The 7,115-nt window shown below is 45.7% G+C and overlaps 1 non-coding gene across 1 annotated transcript; it reads right to left on the bottom strand.

The window, feature by feature from the left end:
* Nucleotides 1-331: 331 nt before the first annotated feature.
* Nucleotides 332-435, bottom strand: LOC114618807. The gene has a single exon (XR_003711028.1). It is a non-coding gene; the product is annotated as a U6 spliceosomal RNA (small nuclear RNA).
* Between the last annotated feature and the right edge of the window lie 6,680 nt (nt 436-7,115).

Here is a 7,115-nt window from a genome sequence, read left to right as displayed (position 1 = left end):
GGTAAGGGCCTGTGACCGATAACTAAACTGGCAAGGACCAGAGGAAAAGGAAAAAGGACTCCACAACCAAGATCCTGAGTCACTCATGGGGTCCTGGTAAGTTCGAACCTAAAGATTAGGCAGCAGTGGGCTGACAGGGGGTGGAGCACAAGGCAGCCAGGTTTCCATAGCAGCCCAGGGAGGCTCAGAACCCGGAGGCAGCCGAGCGGCCACGTGAAGGTGCGGTGACTGGAACAGAGGATGAGGAAAGATCAAGAACCAGCAGGAAATCAGAGATCACCGTGCCCTGTCTATGGCAAGTGTCCCACTTCCAAGTAACTACTCATTTATTTGTAGCATGTGTGTTTTCATGAACTTGAATGTCATCTTTGCCCAGAGGCCATATTCATCTCTGTACTGTTCCGGTTTCAGTATATGTGCTGCCAACGTGAGCACACATGTGTGTGCTTTTTGCGTGTATATGTTCATGTATGTGTCTCTCTGTGTGTGTGCGTGTGTGTGTGTGTAGGTCAGAGGTTAACGCTGTGTGTCTTGCTCAATCACCCTTCACCTTATTTTTAAAACACTATTTTTAATTATTTATTTTAGCACGTTGGCAGATTTGCGTGCATGTATGTCTGTGTGAGAGCTATAGACAGTTGCGAGTTGCCATGTGGTTGCTGAAAATTGAACCCAGGTTCTCTGGAAGAGCAGCCAGTGCTCTTAACCACTGAGCCATCTCTCCAACCCCTAATTATTCTTTGAAACTTTCCTACAGATATACAACGGATTTCACTCCCATCTGTCTCCAACTTCTTCTAATTCTCCTCATGTCTGCTTTTTTATCATTATTATTAATAATAACCAAAGTCCAATTAGTAGTGCCCACATGCACATGAGTATGGTGGCAACCTACAAGAGCTCATGTCCCCAGAGGAGAATGTCATTCTTTCCCTGAGCAAACAGCAGCTGCTAATAGCTCCTACACCAAGGGTGGTCTCAAAGGCTCCTCCCCAACACCTGCTGGAATTTTGACTAACTTGATCTTGTTTCTGTCCAGCTCTGGATGAGACCGCTGAAGCCCCTCCCACCCAGCAACAACTGGCATAACAGCTGCCCTGCTAGGAAAGCCAGTCAGCAGGACAGAGTTCCTGGATGGGCAAGATGGAATCTTCTCTGCTCTGCATCCAAAATAAGTGGATCTTCAGCGATAAATTCTTACCATCTAGTTGTAGGAGGAGCTAAGGTGGGAGGAGTAAGGAGAGGAAGAAGAAGAGTTGGGAGAGGAATAGAAAAAAAGGAAGAGGAGGAGCTAGAGAGTGCAGAGATGTGGGAGGATGGAGAACCACACAGGTATGGAGAGCACTCGTGGGGAACAACTTATAAACTTATAATTAGGTTAGCTAATTGGGATACAACTCTCTTTGTATGGGCATCTTGTTATTAATCATTATCAAACATATAAAGCCTTTGATTAATCTATAAGAATTAGAGTCTCATTCTCTTACTGGGCCCGTATGGATGGCAGAATGGTCTGGGCAATGCCCAGCCTTGGGAGACAGCATGAAAGATTGGCAGAGCCATCTCTCACACTGGCATCTCGTGGGTGGCAGGGCTGGTGTTTCTGTCTGGTTGTTTCTAGCTGCAGCGCGCACGTGCCCTCAGGCCAAGAAACATGGCGGCTGGACTAGGCAGAGCCGCTGCAGCCTAGTCGGATGAACCAGAGGCCAGTTTTAAATAATTACCACAACATCTAGTCATGGTGGACGGCCAGGAACAAAGACAATAAACATCCTGGTTTGCTTTGGATTCCTCTGGAGTCTTCCTGACTAATAACTTGTAGGCAATTAAGGTTTCATTTAATAACCCATGTCTTGTCTTTTTGTTATTGTTTGTTTTGTTTCATTTTGTTTAGTTTTGTTTTTTTTTCAAAGACAGGGTCTCTCTGTGCAATCCTGGTTGTCCCAGAACAAGCTAGGTAGACCAGGTGGGCCTTAAACTTTGAGATCCTCCTGCCTCTGCTTCCTGAGTGCAGGGCTTGAAAGCATGTGTCGCCACACCCAGCCTAAGACATTTCTTCAGAGAGCAACACTGTTCATCCATGCATACACTTTGTTTAAATCACTTTGTAAATGTTAGCTTACAGAGTAGCGACTTTCCATACGGCTTCTTCATGTGTCCTTACCTTTGGCTAACCCAGCTTAACCCTCTCCTCTCCCCAGTCCTCCAGTCCTCCTATTCACACTTAAATGTGAAACCCCCCTCCCTCCATTTCAAGCTGCCTGTGTTCTGCTATCCCCTTGTATTATTTTTTCTTGTGTGGAGGTTGTAGATTTGAATACAGGAATCCTTCAGTTCGGCTAAGCCTCCTGCCACACAGCATTTCCCACCCCCATACTTAACACTTGATTTAGCCCATGTCCCCTCATGTGTATGGGTGTGTCTCTTCAGTCTGAGGTATTACCCAACAGTGTCCTCTGTAGAGCTGCTTACTGTCACAAACACTTTTCATCTGTTTTTTTTTTCTAGGAAAAACTTTTATTTCCCTTGAATTTTAAGTTTTTTCTGGGTATAATGCCCTGGGTTAAGAGTTTTGATCTTTCAGAACTTGGAATATGTCTTTCCAGGCATCTAGCCTTAAATATTTCTACTGTGGGGCTGCAGAGATGGCTCCGTATTTAAGAACACTTGGTTTTACAGAGGACTTGGTTCTGAGTACCCACATGGCAGCTAAGAACCATCTGTAACTCCAGTTACACCAGATTTGATGCCCTTTTCTGACCTCTCTGGACACTACATGTATGTGGTACACAAACACACACACAGGCAAAAAAAGACCCATACTTATAAAGTAAATAAACATTTGTAAAATTTCCATTGAGTAATCAAGTGTTAGCATTAATGAGACAGGTGATTCTGCCTTTATGAATAACTGAAACTTTCTCTTTTGCAGCTTTCAACATCCATTCTTGGGCTGGAGACGTGTCTCAGTGGTTAAGAGCACTGACTGCTCTTCCAGGGGTCCTGAGTTCAATTCCCAGCAACCACATGGTGGCTCACAACCATCTGTGATGGGATCTGATGCCCTCTTCTGGTGTGTCTGAAGAGAGCAATGGTGTACTCATATACATAAGATAAATAAATCATTAAAAAAAATTGTAAAAGCCAGAGGATGGAAGGAGAATGTGCTTTCTTCTGTACATGACACGCCACTGCATTGGTGAATTCACAGCATCTGTCTTTACCTGTGCAATGTCATGCCTGCCAGCGTCCCAGGCCCTGTCTCACACTAAGGAGCTATTTGCATTGGATAGTTGCTAGAGGAGGGGGGATCGTTGTTTTTTTTTTAAGGATGTTTCTACCATTAGTCTCTGGTGTTTCCTGGATGGCCCTATGCCCATGCACATATGAGCAGCACTAAGTATTTAGTAGGCTATCAAAAAAATATTTTAAGGATATAAATATGGAAGGGAGGGGGCATACTGGGTGGGTAATGGGCTATGGGGAAGTTGTGAGAGGTAAATAAATGTAAGGTTAAATGATCATATTTCATTGTAGGCATGTATGACATTTTTAGAAATAAAGGAACATTTTAGAAGAAAGGAAAGGGTGTGTGTTCCCAGATGCCCTTCACCTTGGAGAAAGATTTTCATCCACAGACTAATTTCACTTTTCATCCCCGTGTCTGGAACGTCACCAGAGCTGAGATGTACACAGGGAGGCAGGGGAAGTCGCTGGGACTGCTTACGGTACCTGCCACAAGGTGGCAGTAGAGACTAAGGCAAGAAAGACATTTGATGCCAGATAAGGCAATCTTCTGCTACAATAACTGGTTGGAGCCATGTGTACTCTTTGGTTGGTGGTTTAGTCCCTGGGAGCTCTGGGGGTTTAGTTGGTTGATATTCCTATGGGGTTGCAAACCCCTTCAACTCCTTCAGTCCTTTCCCTAACTCCTCCATTGGGGTCCCCATGCTCAGTCCAATGGTTGGCTGCTAGCATCCGCATTTGTACTGGTCAGGCTCTGGCAGAGCCTCTTAGGGAACAGCCATACCAGCATCCTGTCAACAAGCATTTCTTGGCATCGGCAACAGTGTCTGGGTTTGGTGTCTGCAGATGGGATGGATCCCTGTCTTATCTGGCATCAACGGGAGGGGAGGCCCTTGGTCCTGTGGAGACTGGATGCCAAAACGTAGAGAAATGCTAGGGCGGTGAGGTGGGAGGGGGGAGCTACCTCATAGAAGCAGTGGGGAAGGGGAGGGGATAGGGAGTTTGTGGAGAGGAAACCGGAAAGGGGGATAACATTTGAAATGTAAATAAATAAAATAATAAATAAATACAAGACACTTGAAAAAGAGGACTAAGCAAGTCCTTCCCTCTGGCCTCAGCTGGGATTAAACCTGGTGTTCCTAAGGAACAGTGACTGCACAGGTCCAAGTCCAGCCTCCCTTGTGTCACAAGCCAGGAGAGGGGCTCCCCGTCATCCTGAGTGTTGGGTGAAGACATGCAGGAAGAAGTGTGAGGGGAAATCTCCTCACTGCAGCAAACTGAAGCTAACATGGTCTGTCACCCTGAGGAACAACAGCCTAAGGGTCAGTGAGTCTACTAAGTGGTTTTCCTCCACAAGGGTCACCAGAACCCTAGGGCTGCGGGTGATGGATGAGGTGGTATGCGTGCTGTGTGACCTGATGTGCCTCCAAGACAGAGATGCTGGAAACAGCCTGGCACGGGGGCTGGGAGGAAGGCCTGAGGGCAGTATTCAGATCCTGAGCCCACAGCAGGGCTGAGAGTGATGCCGTGTGGCTTGCCCTCCCCTCCTGCCCTATGGAAGGACAGTGTGCTAGACCCCGGCTTCCACACGTAGTACCACAGACCTGGACTGTGAGTCTCAGAACTGTGACCTGGCAGTATCTTCTGTAATTACCTGAACAAAACCTGTCCAAATCTGAGCCTATCAACATCCTGTCATGAAGGGTTAGGGGCTCGAAAAGCCCCCACTCCTCCCTGAATACCTACAGGCCATGCCCGCTGAGAAGGAAGAGACATTTGTGGAGATGGAGCTACAGGTAGAGTGCGCATGCTCTCTCTCTCTCTCTCTCTCTCTCTCTCTCTCTCTCTCTCTCTCTCTGGTACTCATCCCTCACAGGTACTCCAGTAAGCAGCTCCAGTGAAACTCATACCCCTAGCCCCCCAAAAAGTCATGAAGAGTAGAAGAGGGGCTAGCTGAGAAAAGGAAGGTGACCAGTGGGGGTGAGGAGAGGACAAGAGAGGAAAATGGAGACGAATATAGTCAAAGGACCCATTAAAGAATGAATAAATAATGAATAATAAAACGCATTGTTACGCATATAGTTAATATATGCTAATAAAAAACTTCTTTTAAAAAAAACAAATTTGCCGTCCTCAAAAAATTCAATGGTGACTTACAAAGGATTTTTTTTTTTTTTCAAAATAAAACTGCATTTCTCAAACTGACACTGAACAGTACCCTGGGAAAGGCCGCCAACCAATAGCCGTAGCTCTAGAGGGAGGTAGACTGGAGGACAAATGGAGAGAGAGCACAAAAAATCCGAGGTAAAAATAGTCTCGGCTACATCAGAACTCACAGTAAGTGCATGCGAATTAAGTTTTTCTTTTCAACAGAGCTTTCTCCATGGGGAATTTAAATAGCAAGCCCACATCCGAATCCAGCCACACAGTGTCCTCGGCTCGGGTGAAGTAGTGGACGTTCACTGTCGAAGTTCTGAAGGCTGGAAGCCCAAGGTCTGACTAGTCTACCGCGGGCTGACTGGTGAGCAGTTACCTGCTCCCTGTGTTTCATCTAACCCTCCGTCATCTCCAAAGCTGGTCCCCACCCCCAAACACAGCAGCGCTGGATCAGGGCTGGCCTTCAGTGAAGGGACATTGAACTTAGAATGTTCAAACAGGACTGTTCACACTGGATATTTTACCAGACGATGTGTTGGTGGGTTGGCTTAGTGTCCTAGTGTCCTGGTTAGATTTTTTTTTTAATTTTATTTTTTGTCAACGTGACTGTCACAAGCTGAAATTATCTTCAGTTAAGACAATATCTCTGTAAGATTCCTTGTAGACAAATCTGTCTGGCATTTTCTTGATTAATGATTGAGGCGAGATGTCCCAGCTCACTGTGGGTGGTGCCAACCCCAGGAAAAGTGATCCTGGGTACTATAAGAAAGCAAGTCAGTAAGCGGTATTCCACTGTGGTTTCTGTTTAGTTCCTACCCTGACTTCCCTCAGTGATGGAGTGTGGTCTAAGAGCTGTAAGATAAAGTAAAGCCTTTCTTCCTTAAATTTGTTCATGGCGTTTTATTACAGCAACAGAAACCTTTGATTTGTCTCATGTTGATTTGGAACAGGGTCTTACTAGATAGCCTAGAGTTGGAATTGTAAGCATATACCACTATCCTGACCGAGGTGATAGATTTTGGTTGGTTGGTTGGTTGGTTGGTTGGTTGGTTGGTTGGGACAAGATCTCATTATGTAGCCCTGACTGGACTGGAATTCACCATGTAGAGTGGGCTGGCCTCAATCCACAGAGATCCTCCTGCCTCTGCCTCCTGAATGTTGTGATTGCAGGCATGTGCCATCACACTGGCATCTGATAGATTTTTAATTGGTGCTCAGAATAAAATATACAGAATGCCACAATGTAGAGATTCTTAATAAGATACATGGTTAAAAAAAAAAAGTAAAACTAAAAAAAATAGACATTTCATGAATACATAAATATTCAATAAAAGTATCCAAGCATTGTGGCACATGTCTGAAATTCTATTATCAAGAGGTAGATGTGGAAGGATTGCTTCAATTTCAGTCCAGCCAAAGAGATAAAGTGAGACTCTGTCTCCCCCAAAAATTCTAAATTAAAAATTAGTAAAATTGTAAAGAAAGAAAACATGTGTGTGTGTGTGTGTGTGTGTGTGTGTGTGTGCGCGCTCAGGGTGCTCAGTGAGTGGAGTAGGAGGGGCCTGCTCACATAGTGAGTGGAATGGGAAGGGACTGTTCACACTGTGAGTGGGGTGGGAGGGGCTTGTTCCCCCAGTGAATGGAGTGGGAGGGGCCTGGTCACATAGTGAGTGAAGTGGGAGGGGCCTGGTCACACAGTGTGTGGAGTGGGA

The sequence above is a fragment of the Grammomys surdaster genome, unplaced genomic scaffold (assembly GCF_004785775.1).
Source record: "Grammomys surdaster isolate TR1022 unplaced genomic scaffold, NIH_TR_1.0 144, whole genome shotgun sequence".
Taxonomy (NCBI): domain Eukaryota; kingdom Metazoa; phylum Chordata; class Mammalia; order Rodentia; family Muridae; genus Grammomys; species Grammomys surdaster.
Note: the sequence above shows the minus strand (reverse complement) of the source record. Positions and strands in the feature narration are given on the sequence as shown.